This window comes from Macaca mulatta, chromosome 19 (assembly GCF_049350105.2).
Source record: "Macaca mulatta isolate MMU2019108-1 chromosome 19, T2T-MMU8v2.0, whole genome shotgun sequence".
NCBI lineage: Eukaryota > Metazoa > Chordata > Mammalia > Primates > Cercopithecidae > Macaca > Macaca mulatta.
The window spans coordinates 17098449-17123436 of NC_133424.1; the positions used below are offsets into that span (position 1 = coordinate 17098449).

Consider the following 24988-nt stretch of genomic DNA (forward strand, 5'->3'; position numbering starts at 1 on the left):
CCCTATGAGAAGTTCTGAGCACAGACTTCCCGCAGATCACACTGCACCCATTCTGGGACACCAGTACATCACTGACCATGAGGGAAAAAATGGTGCCGAATGGAAGACACAGCTTCTCCTCAAAGACACAGAAATGCGACTGAAATGGGCATGTCATTCCTTCTCAGAGCAACCCTGAGCACTTGGAGGTAGGCCCAGGTGGGAGGTCTTCCTCACACCCTGCACACAGCCTGGAACCATAAGCCATCCCCACTACCCTCTCCCCTCAACCGTCATGAATGGGACCCTGAATGCCACACCCCTACCACCTTTCTAGACTTAACTCAGAAACAACCGCTATGGGCAATTCCACTTCTGGGTATGTACCCAAAAGAACCGAAAGTGGTGACGTGGACAGACATTTACACACCCATGTCCACAGGAGCATTATTTGCCATGGCTAAAACATGGTGGATACAACCCAAGTGTCCAGGAACAGATGAATGAATAAGCCAAGTGTGATATATCTAAACAATAGGAGAGTATTCAGCCTTAAAAAGGAAGTGAATCCTGACACATGCAACAACACAGACGAAGACTGAAGACATTATGCTGAGGGAAAGAAGCCAGTCGCACAAACACTGCACAATTCCACTCATACTCAGAAGCCAGTAATCAGAGAGGCGGCAAGTCGAACAGTGTGTGTGCCCAGGGCTCGGGGAGGGGAGGGAGGTGAGTGCTGAATGGGAACAGAGCTCAGTTTTGTAAGATGAAGAGTCCTGGAGACAGAGCATCATGACCACACAACCACGTATGTGTGTAAGACCACTGAAATGCACAGTTAAAAATGGTTAAGATGGTTAAGTTTTATGGGATATATATTTTACAATGAAAAAAACAAAAACAAAAACACCGACGGGACCCTGGCAGAGCCTCTGCTGCCTGAGTTCCAAAGAGGTCCTCCTGAGGACCACTCTCCCTCAGGCGTCCTTTGGGTGGCTCCTGGGCCCTCTGCTTCTCCTGCAAAGGCCACTGAGGCTAACGGGAGCCTCATGTGTAAATAAATGGACAGGGCAGCCAAAGAAGTGAGGGGCTGGGCTTGGAACTGAGACCAGGAAAACCTCCTGAGGTTGTGGAGCAAGTTGTATGTCCAAGATAAGCATGAACATCGCTCCCTTGTGGGACTGTGGGAGGGATGAGATGGCCATGTGGCAGAACTTGCAAGGCACATAGTCAAGTGCCAGCCTGCTGGAGGTGGGTCTCAATCTGTGCAATGGGAAGCATGGAAACCATCACCTCTAGGGCCACTGTTAAGCCATGAGTGCTCGTGAGTGCTTGAGGGCTTTAAAAAAAAAAATTCTTCCCTTGTTTTCCTTTTAACTTCCCACGCTATGCTGATGTATCAAGAGCCTTTCTGAATGCTAATAGCACATCTGCAGGAGCTATAGGAAGATCCTGGGGAACAGATCTCAGCCCCTGAGCTTCAGTCTCCCTATTGGTCAATAGCAGGGCCCCAACACTGCCTATCTCGGTATGTGGGGGACAGATGTAAACAAGTACTCTCCCCAGGCTCACTCTGGCAGGCCTCTTGGAGCCCACACCAGCTCACACACCTGACCTCAGCTGTTCAAGTAACGCAGTGGGGGACCAGGGGAGCTAGGGCATCAGGGAAGGGTCTCTGGCTCCGTAAGGCTCCAGGCAGTGGTGAGAGGACCCCGAGGTTGGAAGGCACATCCTGTGAGTACAGGCTCTGGGCAGAGCCATGGAAGAGGTACCCATGGAAAGGTGCCTCTGCCTGCAAGGGGCACCCACAGAAGATTCCTCTCCATTATTTGCCACTGTGAAAACTACCACCCAGCACTTTCACTGCCTGGCAGACCTAAGCACAAGTAGAGGCTCCCCTGGGTGCACAGGGAGACATTCACAGGAATATCTGCAAAACACCGTTTCATTAGCAAAACTCTGGAAGCCAGCTCCATGATCATGAAGTGGCTGCTAGCAGGGAATGCAATGCCGCAGTTAAAGGAGTGAGCTAGACCCACGTGTAACCAAGCACAGAAAGCTGGGACACACTGTGGAGGGAGGTGAGCTAGGTGTAGAGTGACTGCCCTGTGTGCCAGCACTGAATGAAAAGCCACATGCACAGTATGGCCCAGTGCTCTGGGCTGTGCCTGCACAGTGCAGGAAAATGGACTCTACACTAGTGACATGGGTCCTCTCCAGAGGGACAGAAGAACTGCATCAGGGACAGGGGTCAAAGGGGGCCTTTAGCTGTAACTCAAACATTTTACTTTTTAAAGGAAGATGTATTTATTGCATGTGTACTGAAAAGTCAACGAGAAAAAAGGGAAAAAGAAACATATTAAGGCGAACGATTAAGCTCAGGAATGCCCAGGAGTGCGGGGCCATGCCTGGATGTGTAGGCTGAGGCTGGGTCCCAGGACGCTTCGAAGACCATGAGCCACCTAGATTCCATTCTGCACGGGGAAGGCTGGTTCTAAGGACTGTACACAAGGATATCAGAGACAATGGGTTACAGAAGGCCACCTCAGGCCAGGTTTGCTGGGCGACACCTGTTACTCACTGTCATTCTTAATAGCACCTCATTCATGTGAAAGTGTCCTGGTCTGGATAAGATACACAGTCACCCTAGCTACAAGGGGCAGGGAGTGGCTCACAGTGATGCTGCCACCCCTACCCCTGGGAGCCACAGTCAGCGCCACCGCTATAAAGACACAGCCCTACAGAGTCCTAGAGCTGGACTCGGGTGGAGGGAGGGGCATTTTACAGATGCACATACTCAGAGAAATTGGATGCTGGCCCAAGGTGACACATGCCCACACAGCTAGGTTGGGGACCACAAAAATATGTCTGTCCCAAGCTTCTGTGAGCCTCATCTGTTCACATGGGTGCTGTTATCCCATTTTCCCATCACGGGTGAGAAAATCAGTACCTACCTGCAGTACTCGAAGGTACCCACCAGCAGTGCCAATGTGGTGCCGACGGTGGGGTGAACTGGGGATTGGTGGTAGCCCCTCAGTCGGGGGAGGGAGAACTTTTTAAGTGACGGAAATATTCTACACCTCAACTGGGGTAGTTACACAGGTATATGAATTTGTCAAAATGCATCAAAATGTAGCATAGAGCTAAATAAAAAGGCAAATGTGAAAGCAAGACAGACATCAGTGTTTAATGAGGGACTTCCACTGCCAAACGTACACCTGAAATAGGCACATCGTACTGTATGTAAATTAGACCTCATTAAAGGCAATTTTTAAATTGTTGGAGGTAGAATCAGAAAGACAGCTGAGAGGAAAGTCCCTAAATATGGTTTTTAATGCCTGAAGTTTGAGACACCAGTGTGGGCAGGACACTGACACTGATGAGGCCAAAGGGGCTCCTCGGACTGAGATGAGAGCTGAAGGCCATGAGTGACCAGGTGGATGAACAAAGCCCATGAAAAGAAGTGGATAGAACACAGAGACAGTGGCAGCAGCACCTGGGGCCACCATCCAATTGAGACAGGTAGGGTGGGCCAGGCTGCCCCACCCACTGCACACACACAGAGAAAGCAGCAGCAAAGGGGACGGGCACAGGGCACCCTGCCAGGAGCAGTGTTTCTGCATTGTCCCAGCCAGGCGGCACTAGAGGAAAGGAGAGGAGAGGAGAGGCTCCAGTGAACAGGGTGGGAGACATGGCTTGGTGAAGGCATAGGGGAACAAGGAGGCAGGCAGGAGATGCTAGGCAAGGAGGGGACTGTCAAGCAGACTCCACGGCACTGGAAGGAAGAGGTTTGAGCATTCATCCTATAAATGGATGACCCTTGGAAATGAACAGCTGAGGCTGCATGGCACCCTGCCAGTCACAAAGTGCTTTTTCAAAGTTGTCTTCTTATCGAACTCCTGGTTACAAAGAGCCGAAGCTCTGCATCACTGTGTGCGGATATTCGTGCATGGCACATCTGCCATCCAGACAGGCCAGTTTTCCCTTTCCTCCTTCACTCAAAACTCAGGCCTGGCAAGGGATAGAGCATCGGATCACTACCACACCAGGCAGCCACACAGAGCCAACCTGTAGCTCCACCTCGCCCTTAGTGGGTCATCTGGAATCCACACACCCGGGCCCACTGGCAGCAGGTGAGGTCAGGAGACAGGCACTGTTGCCAGCAGGAGAGGCTGCGGTGACTCTTGACTCTCAGGAGACTGTATGGCCCCATAAATGCGGCCAGCACAGTCAGCACAGAGCAGCCTGAAGACACAATGGGGCCGGGTGCGGTGGCTCACGCCTGTAATCCCAGCACTTTAGGAGGCTGAAGTGGGCAGATGACCTGAGGTCAGGAGTTCGAGACCAGCCCGGCCAACATGGTGAAACCCCCGTCTCTACTAAAAATACAAAAATAAGCTGGGTGTGGTGGCGCATGCCTGTAATCCCAGCTACTCAGGAGGCTAAGGCAGAATTGCTTGAACCTGGGAGGCAGAGGTTGCAGTGAACCAAGATCACATGCCAGTGCACTCAGCCTGGGTGACAGAGCGAGACAAGGTCTCAAAAATAAACAAATAAAAACAAAAACAAAAGACACAATGAGGGAGGGTTTCCTTTTTTTGGACGGGAGCGGGCTATAAGAAGCAAATGCGGCATTAGCCATGCTGAAACCTAGAGAGATTGTTGATGGCCCAGTGATGAAGTCAGCAACAGTGACTGCCACCATTTGGGAAGGGAGCAGGCTGAGACAGGGCTGCTTGTCTCCCAGGGGAGGGGTGCCTGGCACACACCAGGAAGCAATGTTGGTGTCTGGCATCAGGAGCACCTTTGTAGGTTTGGTGGGAACCCAAACCCACCTGGGATGCACAATGGAACTGCTGCAAACACGAGAGTTCATTCAGTCACCTTTTCACAGACAGGCTCTCCCTGTGTTGGTCAGTCTGGTCTCAAACTTCTGGGCTCAAATGATCCTCTTGTCTCAGACTTCTAAAGTGTCGGGATTACAGGTGTGAGCCACTGTATCTGGCCTCAGCTGCTATTTATCTCCTGGAAAAATGAGAACGTTGGCCAGGCATGATGGCATGCACCTGTAATCCCAGCTAATCAGGTAACTGAGGTGGGAGAATCGCTTAAAGCCAGGAGTTTAAGACCAGCCTGGGCAACATAGTGAGACCCTGTCTCTAAAAAATAAATAGATAAATAAAAATTTAAAAATTTAAAAGTTAGCCAGGTACGGCGGCATATACCTGTAGTCCCAGCTACTCAGGATGCTGAAGTGGGAGGATCACTTGAGCCCAGAAACCCAAGGCTACAATGAGCTATGGCCATGCCATTGCACTCACACCTGGGTGACAGAGACTGTCTTCTTTTGTTTAAAAAAAAAAAAAAAAAAAAAAAAAAAAGCATGCCCATATTGTGTGTGCCTTATGCCTTCTGAGGAGGAACTCAGGGAGCAGACAGAAGGCTCACATTCATGCTGGGGAAGGCAGGCAACAAAGGCCACAGGCCACACTAAAAGCCATGAAGAAAATAAACAGTGTGATTGATGTGAGTCAAAGGCTTCCCTTGCAACCACTGGGCCAGACGAAGTAGTCACCTCAGCCCTGAAGCCCTGAGAGAACCTGGGGAGGTGATACATCTGGACCAAGAAGCAGCGCAAGTTTGTCCAACCCATGGCCCTTGGGCCACATGCAGCCCAACACAAATTCGTAAACTTTCTTAAAACATTATGAGATTTTTTTTTTTTTTTTTTTTTTTTTTGAGACGGAGTCTCGCTCTGTTGCCCAGGCTAGAGCGCGGTGGCCGGATCCCAGCTCACTGCAAGCTCCGTCTCCCGGGTTTACGCCATTCTCCTGCCTCAGCCTCCCAAGTAGTTGGGACTACAGGCGCCCGCCACCTCACCTGGCTAGTTTTTTGTATGTTTTTTAGTCGAGATGGGGTTTCACCGTGTTAGCCAGGATGGTCTCGATCTCCTGACCTTGTAATCCGCCCGTCTCGGCCTCCCAAAGTGCTGGGATTACAGGCTTGAGCCACCGCGCCCGGCCGAGATTTTTTTTTTTTTAAGCTCATCAGCTATCATCAGTATTAGTGTATTTTATGAGCAGCCCAAGACATTTCTTCTTCCAATGTGGCTCAGAGAAGCCAAAAGATTGGATACCCTGATCTAGAGCAAGTTGCGTGATGACCCCGCCTCCCCTTCAGGGCAGCTGGCTCCTCGTGAACCAATGAGGGGTGCTAGACAGGGCCAATGGGAAACTACGATCACGAGAACTGTCCCAGCAGCCAGCTGCAAAGGTGCAGACACCATCTGGACAACAAGCCTGTCTGTGGTCTGAAGCCCGGCAAGCAGGCCAAGGGGCACCAAGTCCCTGGTGGGCAAGGCTCCAGGCCCAGGCCAGATCTCCGTCTGCACACATTCCAATACATCTCCTCTTCTGGGGCCGCAAGCCCTCAGCATCCAAGCCAGCTAAGGGGCAGGGACTCTACCCAGGCGTGTGCTGGAGCCAGCTCACGCCAGCTTTACTGAGAGAGCAAGCCCGTGGTGACACTTTCAGGAATCAAAGGAGTCATTACTAACAATTACATTATATAAGCTTACAATAAGTTGTGATAAGAACAAAGGAGGAAGTTTTCAGTACTGTGTACTCAAAACTCATCACTTCCTACTTATTTTACCAAACTTAGTACTATCTAGGTTTCTGAGGTTATTCATGACTACTGTATGGGCATGGAGGACATGGTGTGCTACTCAGTCTCTTTCCCAACCTCACATTCAGTGACCTCATGTTAGTGGCTTGAAGCCAGGCATGGTGGGAGTATTTCCACCACAGAAATCAGTAAACACTATAAATCAGGGCTTGATTTTATGGGCTCCAAACTAGAAATTTGCAAACTTCTGGGCCATTCCGTAACACTGTCTGTTTTTGTAAATAAAGGTTTTACTTTTTTCATTTTATATGTTGTTTACTGAGGTAAAATTCACATTGACATAAATTAACCACATCAAGTTTTACTGGAACAGAGTCACGCTCATTCACTCACAAACTGTCTCCGGCTGCTTTTGTGCTACAAAGGTAGCAGTACAACAGAGACTCTACGGCCATACGGCCTGCGAAGATGAAAATATTTACTATCTGGCCCTTTACAAAAAGTTTGCCAATTCCTGGCGTTTAGACTTAAGAAAGTGATGGAGAAAATGTTAATAACGCAATTAAAAAGTGTGTCATGCCTGAAATCATTACATTGGGAACTGGACAACTGAGAAAGTATTCTTATAGTACAGGTATTTGAAAACTATTATCCAATTCAGCAAAGACATCACTTGACTCATTAACACAAAGATATCCATCAAGCTGGTGCAGTGGCTCATGCCTGTGATCCCAGCACTTTGGGAGGCTGAGGCGGGTGGGTCACTTGAGGCCAGGAGTTCAAGACCAGCCTGGCCAAAATGCAGAAACCCTGTCTCTACTAAAGATACAAAAATTAGCTGGGTATGATGGTGCACACCTGTAGTCACAGCTGCTTAGGAGGCTGAGGCATCAGAATCACTTGAATCCAGGAGGTGGAGGTTGCAGTGAGCAGAGATTGCACCACCACACTCCAGTCTTGAGTGACAGAACGAGACTCTGTCTCAAATAAAAAAAAAAACAAAAATAAAAAGAATAAAGACATCAACCAAAGTCATGTCAAAACCAATCATAAGTTGATATAAAAGCTCAGCAAAAATCAATGGAAGCAGCTGGTGAGAAGCACTTGGCTATGTGGAACTGACAATAGTGTTGTATATTTCATTATTATTTGCAAATTATATGCCACCCATCCTTTATACCAGTAAAACTCATAAACTTACATGCATATTTACATATGTATATATATGAATTTTTTTTTCCTAAGCTGGTTGTCAAATTTTCACCAGCACACCACTGTCTATACCTTAGTATATGCCTTGTGTATATTAGAGCTTCATTATTTTGAAGTGCTTGAAATAGAGTCTGAATGAAACTAAAGTCCATTTGCATTATTGTATTTCAACATTCCATATAAATGAAAGGACTAAAGAATCTGGATTTTTTAGAAATGCCAACTCATAAATTTTTCAATGTTTACTAAAAAAAATGCTTCTAAGTTTTATCACCTTCTTGTGCAAACAAAATTTCTCCACAATTATAAAAGTCAAGCAAAACAGAAACAAAAATAAAACAAAACCCACACCCTAACATATAAAAGTGATGTTCTTGGACACAAGTACTCTTTAAAAAAAAAAAAAAAGGCAATGTTATTTCAGTAATGTTATTCAAGTTGGGTGTGGTCGCTCACACATGTAATCCCAACCCTTTGGGAGGCCAAGGAAGAAAGATCACTTGAGGCCAGGAGTTCAAGACCAGCCTGGGCAACACAGCGAGACTATCTCTATAAAAAATACAAAAATTAGTGAGGTGTAGTCGCTAGCACTTGTAGTCCCAGCTACTTGGGAGGCTGAGGCAGGAGGATCCCTTGAGCCCCAGCAGCTCAAGACTGTAGTGACCTATGATTGCACTACTGTGCTCCAGCCCAGACAACCAAATCTTTTAGAGCAAGACTCTGTCTCTAAAAAATAAGCAAGACCTTGTCTCTAATAATAATAATAATCATAATGTTATTCAACACAAGTTCAGCATTGACTATGTTCCCTAAAACCCTGTATTTTATTTTCCTTATAATTTCTTTTGTTCTTTTTGAGACAGAGTCTTGCTCTGTTGCCCAGGCTGGAGTGCAGTGGCGCAGATCGATCTCTGCTTACTGCAAACTCCACCCCCCCAGGTTCATGCCATTCTCCTGCCTCAGCCTCCCAAGCAGCTGGGACTACAGGCGCCCGTCACCACGCCTGGCTAATTTTTTTGTATTTTTAGTAGAGACAGGCTCTCACAGTGTTCACTAAGATAGTCTCGATCTCCTGACCTCATGATCCGCCCACCTTGGCCTCCCAAAGTGCTGGGATTACAGGTGTGAGCCACTGCACCCGGCCTGTAATTTCTTTTTTTTTTTTTTTCCGAGACGGAGTTTTGCTCTTATTGCCCAGGCTGGAGTGCAATGGTGTGATCTCGGCTCACCACAACCTCCACCTCCTGGGTTCAAGTGATTCTCCTGCCTCAGCCTCCTGGTAGCTGGGATTACGAGCATGCGTCACCACACCTGGCTAACTGTGTATTTTTAGTAAAGGTGGGAATTCTCCATGTTGGTCAGGCTGGTCTCAAACTCACGAACTCAGGTGATCCGCCTGCCTCGGCCTCCCAAAGTGCTGGGATTACAGGCGTGAGCCACCATCCTTATAATTTCTATGGAAGAAACAGCATGTGCACTTTCCCCTAGTCTCACCTCCAATTTACCCACTGCACCCTGTGGATGCCACTGTTTCCTACGTGTGCCATGACATGGAAGGCTGAAAGCAGTGCGACAGCAGGAGGGCATGGGCTCTATATAACGGGTGGCCAAGAGAGGCCTGAAGAAGTCCGACTGTCACAAGAACTGGAAGAGGGAGAAGGTTCTCCCACAAGAATGAGGGCAAGGGTTCAAGTTGAGCTGAGAAAGGAAAGAAGGGCCCAAGGCCTGTAGCATGTGTAGATCATGACAATAAGGAGTGTGGGCGTCTATTCGAAGGGTGATGGAAAACCACTGAAGGATGTGAAGTGACAGTGGTGTCATCTGCTTATCAGTGTGGAAGGGGCAGGACCAAGAGGGAAATGGCCAGGGTTGGACTCAGATGGAGGGCAGAGGAGGGCTGCAGAACATGCAACCTGGCAGTAGCCCCCGGGTCTCACAGGTGGAGTAGGTGACTAAGGTGAGAGGAAGGCAGAGGCACAGACCACTTCAGGGTGTTGAGCAGAGCCATGGGGTGTGGCTTCACTGACCGTGTGGAGAAAACCAGGTGTTGTCCAGTCAGTCCTGGTGGGATGGACCCCAGGCTTCTAGGAACATGACTGGTGGCCTTGACTGGAGTGTCGTGTTGCACACTAGTGCTCTGAACCTTCCGGAAACGCATGAGAGGGGAAATAATCCTCTCCACTGATTGCAGTACATAGAGGCCCGCAATCCACTCCAGAGCCGATTGCTCTCAATAGTGCTCAAGTGCTCTTCAGGCTAGAGCAGTCTACTTTTATTTTCATTTTTTTTACAGTTTAATTGAAAAGACAATGGAGCACAGGGGAAAACAAACTAACCCATTTCCCCTGCCCCAACCAACACAAGTGCTTCCATTTTACCCCAGATTCTAGTTCTTCAGGCATCCAGCCTATCCAGATGCCTGAGTGACAAAACCACTCCTTTCCCCCTCATGGCAAGGCCTACCCATTTTTCTATAGAGCCTCCAGAATCACGCTTTCGGCTATAGGCTATTTGACTCTGTGGATGCACCATGATTCTGAAGCTTCTCCTATGCTGTTTAAAAATAAACTTCATTAAAAAAAAAAAAAAAAAAAAGAATTAAATGGAGACAAGATCTTGCTATATTGGTCAGTTTGGTCTTCAACTCCTTGCCTCAAGTGATCCTCCCACCTTGGCCTCCCAAAGTGTTGGGATTACAAGCATGAGCCACCAAGCTCCGCCTGTAAATAAACTTCCAAGAGTAAAATTACTGGGTCACAGGACATGAGCATGTCCATGGCTCTTGCTACATAAATAGTTTCCAGGAGGGTGACAGTGGCTCTGAGCTCCTGCCAGCAGGGTGATGCAGGTTGTTGGGGGTGGGGTAGGAGATAGGCCAGGAGAGATAAAACCGCAACAGGCTGGCTTAACGTCCAGTCTTGATTACCTGCCAAGGCCATTCTGCCCACATGTTTTTGTGCAAGGTATATGTTCCAGGCATCAAATACGTCAACATTTTTCCATCCAGTAAAATCTTGGAGATCTTATGATTTATGATTACTTTTTGTTTGTTTTTTTTCTCGAGACAGGGTCTCATTCTGTCGCCCAAGCTGGAGTACAGTAGCGTGATCTTGGCTCACCGCAGCCTCAGCCTACACAGCTCAAGCAATCCTCCCATCTCAGCCTCCCGAGTAGCTGGGACCACAGGCACATGCCACCACCCCCAGCTAATGTTTGTGATTTCTAGTACAGACAAGGTCTCACTACGTTGCCAAGGCTGGTCTCAAACTCCTCGCCTCAAGCAATCCTCCACCTCGGTCTCCCAGAGTGCTGGGATTACAGGCTGGAGCCACCGTGCCTAGCCACAATTGTTCATTCTAAAGTAAGTCTCTACACAGGAAGGATATTGGCTATTGCTTCTGAAAGGTAGTTTCATGTGCACAAAGTTGTATTTTGATCACCCTACCTGCAACTGCAGCACAGAGAGATTTGGGAAAGTATAGGCAGCTTTTTCTTTTTGAGACGGAGTCTCGCTCTGTCACCCAGGCTGGGGTGCAGTGGTACGATCTCCACTCACTGCAAGCTCCGCCTCCCAGGTTCACACCATTCTCCTGCCTCAGCCTCCCGAGTAGCTGGGACTACAGGCGCCTGCCACCACGCCCGGCTAATTTTTGTATTTTTAGTAGAGACGGGGTTTCACCATGTTAGCCAGGATGGTCTCGATCTCCTGACCTTGTGATCCACCTGTCTCGGGCCTCCCAAAGTATATGCAGCTTTTAAACCTGATTGTGAATTTCAGCCTAAGCACCTCTTCCAAGGAAGAGGCTCTGGACCCTGATGTCTGGGATTTTGTTCTACAACAAATTTCTTCCTGTTTTCCCCCGAGGGAGCATTTAGAAATGTGTAAATTATGCAATGTTGTCTTGTAACTGCTCGTTGCTGACACTAAAGGAAAGACTATCCTTGAAAAAGAACGGCATTTGTGAAAATCGAAGTCCAGTATCTACAAACTCATCTAGGGGAATAATACCCCCTAGCTCCTGAAAAGTCAAGAAGGGGCTTATACATGTTTAGTACCTAGTAGGTACTAAATTTCCTTTCAGGCACTGTTTACCTTTAGTAGGACAGGGACGTCTTCACTTTATAGAGTATTAATAGCAGTGATAAATATTTGATGTGATTTGTCCAAGAACATACAACTTGGAGATAGAGCTGTAGAGATTCGAATCCAGGTCTAATTCCCAAACTCTTACATATTAAATACTTTTCTTTCTTTCCTTCTTTCTTTCTTTGGGAGGAGGGGAGAAGAGGCTTAGAGGATTTCTAGTTGACTGTTAAACCTATTCATCATCCTACCCATAAGAAATGAAAAGGTTCCCTTCTCCACAAGAAAAGGCCTCATGAACTGGAGCTGACATGGCTCAAAGGCTCTAGAGACATCAGAGGCTGTATCTGGCTGGGGAAGGGACAGGGGATCCCTCTGTACTCCACGACAACTCAGGCACAAACCCCCCCACTTCCGACGTGGAAAAAGACAGCAGAGTCCCCAGCTCTCTACCCAAGGTGCAGGCAAGGCACTTGATGGGCACTGTCCAGGTGGCACTGGCTTCACGTGCATTCCCCTCCCCTCTACAGTGGGCAGCAGTGTTGAATGATGAAAGCATACAGTGGATGAAAGCAAAGGCTCTGAGGGCAGAAGGAGTCGGGTTCACAGCTGTGCAGTGCCAGCGACCTAAACTCACTATGCTTCAGTTTCCTGAATTAGCCCATCTATAAAATGGATGATTCTTAGCACAGAGTGAGCACACAGTAAGAGTTGATGCTGTTGTCCTTGCAACCATTTCTATTATGACCCCAGGATAAAGTCCCTATAGTCCCTTATGAAGATTTACACCAAAGGATGTCAAGCCCTTGGTTTGTGAAGTGGGACAGGTAACCAGATTCAATGAGATCCATGCCCTGGGCTTGGTGACAGAATCATTGATGGAATTAAAATCCTCACTTTCCCCTTGCAACTGCATGGCCTCAGGAAGACAACATCCCAAACTCATCTGTCACAGGAAGACAGTACCAGCATCTTCATGATCAGGGTGACTAAATGGAGGCTAGGCATTATGCCAGGCTCTCAACACACCTCAAACCCCAGAGGATGGTATCAACAGGTGATGGCAATGCCAGCTCCATGTCACAGGTAAAAAGACTGAGGCTTGGAGACATTAAGTGATCTGGTCCAAGGTCACCGAAGTAGAAACAGCTGAGAAGGACCTGAGGCCTTCCAGCTAAGGTCCAGAAGCTGTGCTAAGGGTAGTGTCTGGCCCGGCGCAGGGTCTCACGCCTGTAATTCCAGCACTCTGGGAGGCTGAAGCAGGCAGACCGCTTGAGCTCAGGAATTTGAGACCAGCCTGGGCAACATGGTGAAACCCCATCTCTACAAAAATTACAAAAAAGCAGCTAGGTGTGGTAGCATGTGCCTGTAGTCTCAACTACTCAGAAGGCTGAGGTAGGAAGATCACTTGAGCCGGTGACGTGGAGGTTGCAGTGAGCCGACTGTGCCACTGCACTCTAGCCTTGGTGACAGAGTGAGACCCCATTTCAAAATAAAATAAAAAGGTGGCGGAGTGGGTGGGGAGTTGTCTGCCCAGGCCTCGCCCAAGGGAGGGAGGAGGCACGTGCAGGCTCATGTGGGCCTGAGGTCCAACAGACCCCTCGAACCATGGGAGGAATCCAAAGGGCTGAAGGTTGGAGAGAGCCAAGTAACCATCACAGGAGGGGGCTTCCTCCAGGGGTCTGGCCAAGTCCAGGCGCAGTCACCTCAACCCCAATACTCATGAGCTAAAAGACTACCATGCTCAGGCCCCACTAAGTCTGAATTCTTACCCCAAAACCAACTGGGTCCTCCCAGGTTAGGCAATGCTACTTCTGTAACCTGAAGCCAGAAATGGACCCACATCCATTTGTAAACTGGTTACTGGCCCTAACAGAATGAATGGCTCACTAAATACCAGCAAGAAAACAACCAACCAGTCTTTCCCTTCAAGGGAAATGGGGGTGGGGGAAATGACAGGCACGTCAGACCGGTTACAGGAGGCGCTGTGGGAAAGATCAGACCAGGATGCCTGGAATAGTCAGAAGACAGGGCTGCTTATGGAGGCTCTGGACCCTGAGCCCAGAGAGGCAAGGAGAGAGAGAGGGCAGGTGATCAGGTGGGGTGCACAAAAAGGTCAGGAGCTGACTGATGAGCAGCTGAGCCTGGCTGGAGCAGGAGAGGAATAAGGGCTACCTGACCCAGAGCCTGGGGCATAATGTGCTCAGATGATTCTTTCCTGACTCTCTCAGTTGCAAGTGAGGGAAAAGTCAGCTCAAATGGGTTTAATCAAGAAAGAAAACCATAGGCTCACTTAGCTTAAAAGTTTGGGGGCGGCCGGGCATGGTGGCTCACGCCTGTCATCCATCCCAGCACTTTGGGATGCCAAGGTGGGTGGATTACCTGAGGTCAGGAGTTCGAGACCAGACTGGCCAACATGGCAAAACCCCGTTTCTACTAAAAATACAAAATTAGCTGGGCGTGGTGGCAGGTGCCTGTAATCCCAGCTACTCGGGAGGCTGAAGCAGGAGAACTGCTTGAACCCAGGAGGCAGAGGTTGCAGTGAACTGAGACTATGCCATTGCACTCCAGCCTGGGAGACAGAGCAAGACTCCAACTCCTGGGGAAAAAAAAAAAAAGAAAAAAAGGTTAGGACAGGCTTTACTTCAGATCAGCCAAGCCACAAGGTCCTAGTCCTCTCTACTCCTCTGACCAGGTCTTACTCCTGGACAGGCTGCCTCCAGGCAGCAAACCTCAGCAGAAAACAGCTCACATCCTCTCCCATTTAAGTCTCCCCAAACTACTCCAGCAAAGTGCTACAACTTTCACAGGCTCTGACTGGGTCACAGGTCTGTCTCTGAACCAATCACTGCCCAGGAAGATGCAGCCCCATGACTGGCCAGTCGTACCTACGTTACTAACCATCCAATGGGCATGGACTGGAGAGAGGAAGGGGCAGCTCTCAGGAAAACAAGGATGCAGAGACCAGGAGGAAGGCAATGGGAGCTAGATGGGCTCTCTACCACCAAGCCTGTGTATTATTAGGTAGCATGCATGTGAGCACCCAGGATGCTTCATGCACAGGGCCATGTCCCATTCTTAAAAGCCTTCCTATGCAGCATTTTTTACATCTTTCTGGAAAAACAAAGGCTGCAAACCTAACCTCGTGGAAGGCTGCAAGGTGAACGGCAGGGTCAATGGTTCCAACTCCACTCTGCTTAAGTCCTCCACCCAGGAGAAAGACTGTCTTCTCTACTATATGCCACCTAAAGAGCTGAGACTCTATCCAGTCAGCAACACGACACCACCAGAGAAGTCAATCATCCCAATCTGTTTTCAGACATACAAAGGCAGGAGACTGACTGGGACACTGCTGCACTAGACCCTCTAAAGGTCCAGCTTGCAGGAAGGAGGACTCCAGGATGGCCCTAAGGTGGTCTACAGAGCAGTAGATCATGGCGCTGCCAACAGACACAGCACAGCATGACAAGAGCAGAGGTGAAGAAGGTGTATCCACTTTGGAGTGGGCTGTCTAGACATCCAGGCACAGGAGATAGCGCTGGAGAGCAAGTATCCAGGTGCCAAGGAAGCCGTGGCTCTGAGACAACCTGGGGAAAGTCTTAAGGGCCAAAGATCATGAGCAGAGCTACACAAAGCCAAAACACCTGGGGGGAGCATGAACCAATGGAAGGGGTTGTGGAGAGAAAAAAAGAGACCAACGCAGCAAGGGGCAAGGGAACCAGGGAGGCACACATCCCCCCACTGTTAGGCCTTGTCATTCATTCCAAGTGCCCATGGTGAGCACAGAGAACAGCATCCTAAGGAGAAGACAACCTGGCGTGACAAACACAACAGGTATCCTTGTGCCCAAGGACAGCTCATCTTCCTAAACAGATGATGCCACTTCCTATTTCCCAACTTGAGGGAGCCCACCACCCGACCAGATAGTAACCCATGTCTGCAGTGCTCTCAACACAGAAGAATCATCACCAGGGTGATGAGGAGGTGCCCACTCGGTCACACCCCTAACTCCTCATTGTGTAGACAGCATGTCCAGAGAGGCAATGCACAAGTCTTCCGCATACTATCCAGCACAAATACCACCTGCCAACTACACCAGAACACCTAATATGCTCCCTCCCCACTCCAGGCCAGGGTTTTCACCATTTTCCTTCAGGTACACAGGGCTGTAGCAGCCTGGGAGCACATGCTGCTTCCGTCTGCATAAAAGACCCTGCTCCTTCTGGAAAAACTTCCCTGACTTCCTGTGGGCACTGACACTTTTTACAAGGCCCTCTCATGCCACCCTAAGCCAAGCCAGAGTGTGTCTCCTGAAGTTTCCAGAACTGGAAACTAGAAAGTAACTCCTCTCTACGACAGGTCAAACTCAGGAGCTGCTGCCTTTCCCAACACATGAAGCAGCCCATCCACAAGACTTGCGGACACACAGACGGACACACATACAGAGAGACACATATACACACGTAGACATAGTGCCGAGGACCAGAAACAGAAAAGATTCCCTCTCCTTTCTCTCCATTCCAATTTCAATCCCAAACAGCATTTATTTAAGCTCAGCTCAGTGTTTAGAGGGAAAAAGCTGGGCAGCAAATGCAGAAGGAGCTCACAGGAGTGCAGTGCTGAAGCTCTCCTGGGAGAAGACAGGCTCCCCACTCAGGGGCCCCCAAGTTCAGGCACTTGCTTGCCCACCAACCATCAAGGTGAGAAACGAAATGCTTGAGAAACTCCCTTAAGGCAGAAGTGAAGGTGGAATACCCATTCACAAACCTTTCCCTCACAAGGCCGGTCGCGGTGGCTCAGGCCTGTAATCCCAGCACTTCGGGAGGCCTAGGCGGGCAGATCACGAGGTCCGGAGATCGAGACCAACCTGGCTAACACGGTGAAACCCCGTCTCTACTAAAAATACAAAAAAATTGGCCGGGCGCGGTGGCGGGCGCCTGTAGTCCCAGCTACTCAGGAGGCTGAGGCAGGAGAATGGCGTGAACCCGGGAGGCGGAGCTTGCAGTGAGCCGAGATCCCGCCACTGCATTCCAGCGGGGGGCGGGGGAGACAGAGTGAGACTCCATCTCAAAAAAAAAAAAAAAACAAAAAAAACAAACCTTTCCCTCACAGACGAGCCTGAGACTTACTTAACACGTAGCCCACTTTCGTCACTGCCAGGCAAAAGGGGGAGCAGACACCAACTTCAGGGGCTTACTGAGAGCCCCCCCAGAAACACAAGGTGGGGTTGGGGAAATGGAGGCTGCAAAAGAAAGATCACTTGAGTCCACCCCTCTCCGTTAACCGAAGGGGAAGGAGCCAGGCCAGGAAACACAGGTACGAGTTTCCGGTTAACCAGGGGAAGAACAGATGAGAGGAAACAAGCAGGACAATCAGACCCAACAGATCTCCCAGCCTCTGCCCAGGGTCCACAAGTTCAGAGAAGCTACAGGAGAGGCCACAGCTCTTGCCTGGGTCACAGCACAGTTTCCTCATGACTGCAGGAGGCCTGGGGGGGTTCAGATCACCTGGACTGCACCACCTCCCCCAGCATGGGCTCCATTCCAGGCAGTGACTGAAGCACCAGGAGACACTGTCAAGACAGGGAGGAAAAAAACAGCACCATGCAAGACTCTCTCCAGCCCAGGACGGGATCTGAAGCTGCAGCTGGCCAGCACCTGCACTAGGACAGTGTGACAGCGAGGTCCCCAAGGGTGACTACAGGCAAATGCAATCTGCGGTTCAACCAGAACGAGAAGGTACTTACAACTTTCCACGCAGTGACCTCACACCAGCCAAACCACCTTGTTGCTACTCTGGACCTTACACTTCAGTTACTCCCATTTTGCCTTCTGGAGCCAAGGCCCAACTATGTGACGGTCACCTCAGGAGAGGTGATGACATCAGTGCATATCCACGGACACTGGATCCACTACTCTTCTCCCGTTAACAGGACCTTGATGTCTCCCGGGAACATCCCCTCTATTGTGGGACTGTTTGGGTGGAACTCACACCAGATTCAGGGGTAAACCAATCAACCAATTCAATCAAACTGCTGATTCAATCAAAGCTCAGAAAAGGCATTAGGAAATGTTTGGTGGGGATTCCGGCAGAGTCGGGAGTTCGGTGAGGGAAAATCCTGAAACTGCTGGGACCCTACTGTGTGAAGGCAACACTGCAAAAGAGGGAGAGAGAAAAACCAGGTCCTCACCTGACCGCAGACTTGCCTTTGGGCCTGCGTGACCGTCAGCCCCTTTGTGTCTAAGCTCCTGCAGTACAGCACTAACCTCCCTCTAGGGCTGGCCAGGCCACAGAATTAGTATAGGAAGTAAAGACAGGTGCTGTGCAGGCAACCAGTTAAGTGAACACAGAAGGAAACAATGTGAACCAATGACCACACAAAAGGATAAAGCTGTTCTTATTTTATACCCCTTCACATCAGTATTATGGGTCTCCCACTGACAGCACTGAAAAGCCAGCTTGAGGACTGCTTGCCTAGGCACCATGCAAGATGCACCCGGGAGGTGAATGGAGTTGGCAGCATCTATAAAGGGTTCTAGAGGGCTGGCCTGCAGAACAGGAGGGCTGATAGCTACCATGGTAACTACCACATCACCCTGGTGGGAAAGAGGATGTGGCCACCTCTCCGCGCCTATCTCAAGCTGGGCCAGGAACCTGATGACTAGAAGGGGGGACATCAAAACAAGTCATCAAGGGGATAAGAAGAACCTAAACCCAGTGTGTGCAGGTGGCTGCCCAGAGAGCCAATGTGACCAGGAGTGTGGGTGGGAAACAGAAGAGTGCACTGCCGTGCTGAAGGCACAAGCAGGCAGTGGGGCCGCCAGGGCCTGGGAGTGCTGCCAGCCCACTGGGCTCTCGGTGTGGGCCACGGGTCACACGCACCTGAGTCCTCCCAGTAACTCGCCACTGCTGACGCCTGCACCACAGAACCCCCACCAGAGTCAAGGCCAGCCACAGCCAACACCCTACAAAACCATGCTGTGCACCCAGCACACCAGTACCCGAGTCTCCACAGCAGCCACGAGGCTGAACCCCCACAGGGTATGGCCTGGAAAAAGCACCCCACTTTCTGGCCATAACAAATGAAAATCTGGGGGGATGTGTGTCCAGGAATGCCATATGTTTTGTCACATGACCAAAAAAGGCCAAAGGATCGCTGGGGACCCAGCCTTCACAGACGAAGTGACATTTGAACAGTGTCTAGGGAACACAGACAGGCAGAAATCTAAGATCAAGTGCCACCTTCTCTATTAGAGTGAAAAATACCAGATGAGAAAGAAAGAGGAAAACACACCTTACACCCCTTCCTCAGCCAGTTCCAGAGAAAGCACAGAGCATTTCAGGGACCACTGTCCTCCCAGTCTGGCATAAAAGCAGCGCACAGATGAATCCAGCATAAAGAGCTGGACCCAGGCAAGAAAGGGGAGTGCCTGCGCAGCACGTGCCCACTGGCCTCTCACAGATGACATGGAAGACAGCCAGCAGGTGGGTGTGTTCCAACCCCAGCCTCATCCCACCTAGCCTTCTTCCAGCTGTGTCCACTGAACCTCAGTTTCCTCACCAGCACCTGCCTCCTGTTTAATCTACACCTGCTATGAAGATTAAATGTGTTTTGAATGCAGGTGAAGTGCTGAAAACTGGTGGCACCTAGGACCTGCTCAGTAACGCTGACAGCCATTCCCAAAACTGGCCCTGTTCACAGTAAGAGCACCAAGCATTTGGGCACCCACGTGCTGTGGCAGTTCGAGATACTAAGGGAGCAACTCCTGCTCTCCTACTTGGGCACTTCACAATCACATGGAAAATGTAACCAACAAGACCTGTTATCAGCAGGAATACACAGTGTTAAAACGATGAACGGTTCCCGAGAGAGATGGTCTTGGATTAAACCAGGCAAGGTTTCAGAAAAGGCAGGCAGCAGGGATGACAGGAGGTTCCCAACTGGAGGCAGCACAAAGGTCAAATTCCAGGTGTCACAGACAGGTAAGGCCTGCTCTCAGAGTTACACTGATGCTGTTTTGACGACAAGACAGAACTTCACTTCGAAGCACAACTGGATTAGGAGTAGGTTCTGGCCTCGAATTTTCTTTAAAACAGTTACTCAAAGCACACCTGTTGTTATGTGAAGGTTCCAGAAGGTTTCTGATGATAAAAATGAACCCTCATATTCAAAAAGGTTTGGAGCCACTAGGCTAGAGGAATTTAAAGGGGGAAAAGTTGTAGGAACTGGGAAGGAATGGAATTAAAAATGTAACATTTGAAAACACTTCATGTTTGCAAGGGTATACCTTAGAAGACGCAACGCAGTTCAGCTTCCATGCCTGGCACCACTGATGTGGGAAGCGGAAGACTCTCATGGTTAAGCCCTCTGACATCAGAACCACCCAGTGATAGATTCAGACCCAAGGCTTCTGGTTCCCTTGTCTGCAATACCAGACAAATCGGTGAATCTCTCCTAGTCCCTAAAATGAAGATGAAGCACCTACCCTAGAAGTAACTCAAAGAAGCAATGAGACGCTCCACATAGTAGCGTCTGGCACTGTGTAAGTGCTCAGTAAACAGAGGCTGTTCATCTTGCAGCCTCTGCTGCCCAACAGAGACTACTGCTGGCACACAGGAGACTGAGCCTAACTCTGCATGCAGGGGAAACCTGATGAGTCCCCTGAGGATTTCCAAGATTTATTTTCCTGCAGTGGATGAACCCAGGAAACTTTGCTGCAGTCCCAGTAACATCCAAAGGCCTTTAACCCCAATTGCCTGGCAATCCTTGGGATATGAGTTCCCAGAGGGCAGCTGGTACTTCACCTGACATGACCCATCTCCTTTTGAATAGGCTCCATAGAGAATCGCAACCTCCCGGTACTTGGCTGGTCACAGAATCCAACGGCCTATACACAGAATCCAAGGGCCTGGGCATGTCCACATAGCCACCTCACAGTGCCCCCAGACTGTGTTAAACTCTGACAATAATCCACCACTCCCCTAAGCACATCACAGAACTCTCACCTTCCCTACCCCTAGGCTTGCCTCCAAAAGCCACACAGAGCAAATCTAATGCAGAGGGTATAACAACACCCCAAATGCTGAAAATCAGTGCCACGTACAGGCTACCCCAAGACCCTTTCCGTTTTCTCAAGCCCAGACACCCCGACCATACCCACAGACACAGCTCGACATCTGCCTGTGCCCCATCCCACAGCAGAGAGGGAAAACTGTGCAATAATTTGCCGACTATTCCTTCCAGCTCTGTTCCACTTATGCCAGAGACAACGCAAGAAAAGCCTGCCTGCCTGACTACAGAATTTATTCTGAAAAACTGGATGACAGAATATACTTAAGAAAGCCATCTCATATTCTTAAGAATTCTCAACTGTTTTCAAATAAGGCACGGGGAGAACTGTTCCATTTGGACTTGAGACCTGCAGCACCATCAGGCCATCCGACTGCCGAGCCCACATGCCATGGCACCCCCCACCCAGCTCATTCATGACCATGCTCTATCTGCCCTCCTCCCTGTGAGGCGCCAGGCCCCTTTGGCACAGGAGCTGGGCATCTTCAGGTCTGTATCCTCTACACTCAGCACACGAGCACTTGCTAATCAGTTAGTGACTGAAACGTAACTGCAGTGCCTCCCAAGGCATAGAATCCATTCAGAGAAGACCTTTAAATAGAGCATGCAGAATTATCGGTGTGTCTTTCTCACTCAGGAAATGCTTCCCGGTTCAGGGAATCCCTATGGCAAATCCACACCCTGCTCTGAGAGTGAAAAGCAGCTGTTTTGGAAGGTGCTCCCAGCATGGGTGCTAGCGAGACCACACTGGAATGAAATGCACTGCCTCTCCTGTACTCACTGGGCCACAAACTCGGCCACCCATTCTGACAACCAGCTACCGGTCCCCAAAGGGACCAGGCAGACGTGGGACAGCCTACCACCAGAAATACAAAGGAAAAGCACAACGTGCAGTGACAAAGCACCCAGTTTCCAGAAGGAGATGATAGTGGGGGAGTGGCCAGGGGACCCCTCCCACTGGAGTCACCTGGAGTCAGTCTGGTTAAACTGGAGCTCAGTCTGAGAAGATGTTCGCAGACCCCAAAATCAAGAAAAGGCAAGCCCAAGTGTCCTCCCTCACCTAAGAGAGCTTGGCGCCCTTAAGGTACATGTCCTATCTTACACAGTTGCCCAGGGGCTGATGTGACCATGGTGCCTTTTTACATCTGTATGCAGGACAAAGCCATTGCCACACGCTGGTCTTGGACAGTCCTCCAGGGCTTGGGGACCTCCAACCAGGACAGCACAGTCTGAGGACCACACAGAAACCTCAGTGAGGACAGACTGTAAAGTCCACTTTCTCCTGAGGGACAGAATGAGTCAAAGACAAGGACATACACCTGTGTCACAGGTGACACTTGCTACCTTTCTGTTTCCCAAAGTCAGAGAACACCACGCTGCTCCTCTGCTGTGTCCTGGCCACAACAGACAAGAGTAAAGACAGAAGAGTCCCTGAATCTGGGCAATTGTGGAGCAGTGGGCATTTACATGTTTGGGTTTAGGGTCCCCTATTTTGGATAGGGTCAGAATCAAAAGTCCTTCATTTTGCAATTTATACTATTCTGCTTTTCTGCAGAATAAATGGCATTTTAAGTTAATATCAAAAGTGCTGTAATGTTGAAGTAGAGAGCAAACTGGTCACACAGACTCATGAAAAGTTCCATATTAGTTGCTAGTTGCCACACTGTGGTCTGGCCCAGGTTTCTGTCCGTGACAGAGACCTTAGGATGTTCACGGGACAGGCAGTCTCATATCATCACCCTGTTAGATCTAACATAGGTAGATCCAGCCCCAGGCTGTAATCTCACATAAACTCATAGGGGACGTTACAGGATCCCCACAAGTTTTCTTATCAGCTCAAAAACGCTGCCCCCTCGTGCCTCTTCTGGAGCCATCTCTCCATCTTTCAAGACAGCGTGGTGGTGTTCAGAGTTGGAAGGACTCTAAGGACTGTCACTTAATGACTCTGGGTAAGTCCCTAACTTTGGTTCCACCACCTCCCATTAAGTCAGTAAGAAACAAAAGCATTTTGTCCTCTGCTTGCCCCAGGAGACACCACTGAGCAGCACCTACTACCTGATGCTGCTGGCTTCTGCACCTGCGAAAGGGGAGACTGGCTCTCCCACTCACAAGGCTGTTGGGAGGAAGCAGAACTCTCTGACGGGTGCCACACAAACTAACAAAGCATACACCTTGGTTTAGAATTTTGTTAGCTGAGAAACTTCAAACAATGTACCTTGCAAAGATATATTCAAAACAAAACAAAAAACCCTTCTAGAACAATTGACATTAGACTCTGCTGTCCCTTCCAGGATCTGAACTTAGATCTGGAAGGAGGTTTATGGGGTGCATACACCCGTTCCCAATCCCACCCTGTGGACAAGAAATCTGCAGGAAAGTCAAGGTAAGCAACATCCAACCTTCCAATTCTTAGGTGGGAAAATTATCTTTCTTGCTGGGTCTCTCTGCAGCGTGCCTTGGTCACCTCCCCCTTGGTCTCTGTTGCCTGAAGAGCTGTAAGAAAGCAAGCAGCTCCCAAGGACGTTTCCCACTCAGAGCCTGACAGCTGGAGGCACTGACACAAGCAGCCAGGGCTAGTTCAAGTCCCTCTTTGCTGCAGGACCTTCTCAGGCCTCTCCCTGCTCTGAACACAGGACATTCACCTGCAGTTAGCAAGCCCTGCCCTGTGCTGTTATTTTATTTGTCATGAGGATGCAGTACACCGTCTACTATCTGTTGGACCTTTCCTCTAAAAGCTAAGTTTGTTAATCATCACTTAACATCCATATTCCTCACAGTTCTACTGAGTAGCGTCTCAAGTCACCTGTGACTCCTTCCCTCTCCAAAGTTCTGCATTAGAATATTCCACGACTGTACTTTTGGGCATAAAGCAGTTACAAAGGCTTCCTAGTAAAATGGGGTTCACATGTAGCTCCTCAGGCACAGGTCCAAGATGGATGCTAGGGTTCAGTCAGTTTAAGCAGCAGATAGAAAGTGTGCCAAATGCTTCTGCTCTAGAGGGAGAAGACAAGACATGAAACATCCCAAGAAGCTTGTGTGCCGCACAGGAAGATAAAGCTCGTACCTCCACAAAACAAAGAGTGTCCCAGGCAGATGGGAACCGAATCACCTGCTGAGGAGACTGCTCACTACGACTGCTGTGCGAGAGTAAGACACAGTCCTTCACTTTACCCACAATGCAGCGAGAGTAAGCTGGAACAATCATGCACACACTGCGCTTCGGAGAGATTTTCAACACCCTGGGCTGAAAGGGTGCACAACGAAAAGAAAAGCTCCGACTGCTCTGAAAAACCGTTAGTAGCCTTTTGAAAAGGAGAGTAGAGGATTTACTTTATTACTGAATTGGCAGAAATTATTAACTCTGAGCCTGCTGCTATAGGAATTCAAATGCATACTCCAGGGGCTAAAAGAGCACAGAAACAACTTTTCTCGTAAGAATTTCTTTGTCAAGGAGATGGTTGGTAAACACGACTTCGTCACTTCCCTAACTTTCCAGATACTTTTGGATATTAGGTCAGTTCCTGACACTGATTTTGCAAGCAATAGCTAAGTTTGTTAACCATAATTGCATGCCCATAAAGGTAAGCATTACATGACACAATTCTCTGCCGCTTCTCTCAGAAGAGGTTTAATTTTAGTGTTGGCTCTTCAACACTGTCCCCTTTTTTTTTGTTTTTTTTTTTTTCCACGAGCATCTTAAATATGTGTCAACTAAATATCCAGTAGTGGAATTCATCATTGGGCAGGGCAGAGAGGAGAGACCGGCACACCGGCAGCACCTGTGCTGGAGCCACCTGCTCTCACCTGAGCCCACATTGATCCGAGAGAAACTGCAGACACACTGACATGCCCAGCTCTCACCACCACCTCCGCCAGCAAACCCCGTCCACTGCAGCTCTGTTTCTGCATGGTGTTTGCTCAAAGCGAACGGTCCCGTCAAACGGCCCATAACAGCGCTCAGAGGATCAATCACAAAGGAGGCACTTTCCTCATTGCTCATAATCAAGAAGATA

At 49.3% G+C, this 24988-nt stretch overlaps 1 protein-coding gene and 1 long non-coding RNA gene across 2 annotated transcripts in view; both read right to left on the reverse strand.

Annotated features, from left to right (window-relative positions):
• Positions 1-24988, reverse strand: part of MED26 (mediator complex subunit 26) — a 53961-nt gene that overhangs the window by 26630 nt on the left and 2343 nt on the right. The gene's annotated exons all lie outside the window — the stretch shown is intronic.
• Positions 8661-18643, reverse strand: LOC144336832 (uncharacterized). Its single transcript, XR_013409186.1, has 2 exons — positions 16891-18643; positions 8661-8775 (listed from the first exon to the last, which is right to left on the reverse strand). It is a non-coding gene; the product is annotated as an uncharacterized LOC144336832 (long non-coding RNA).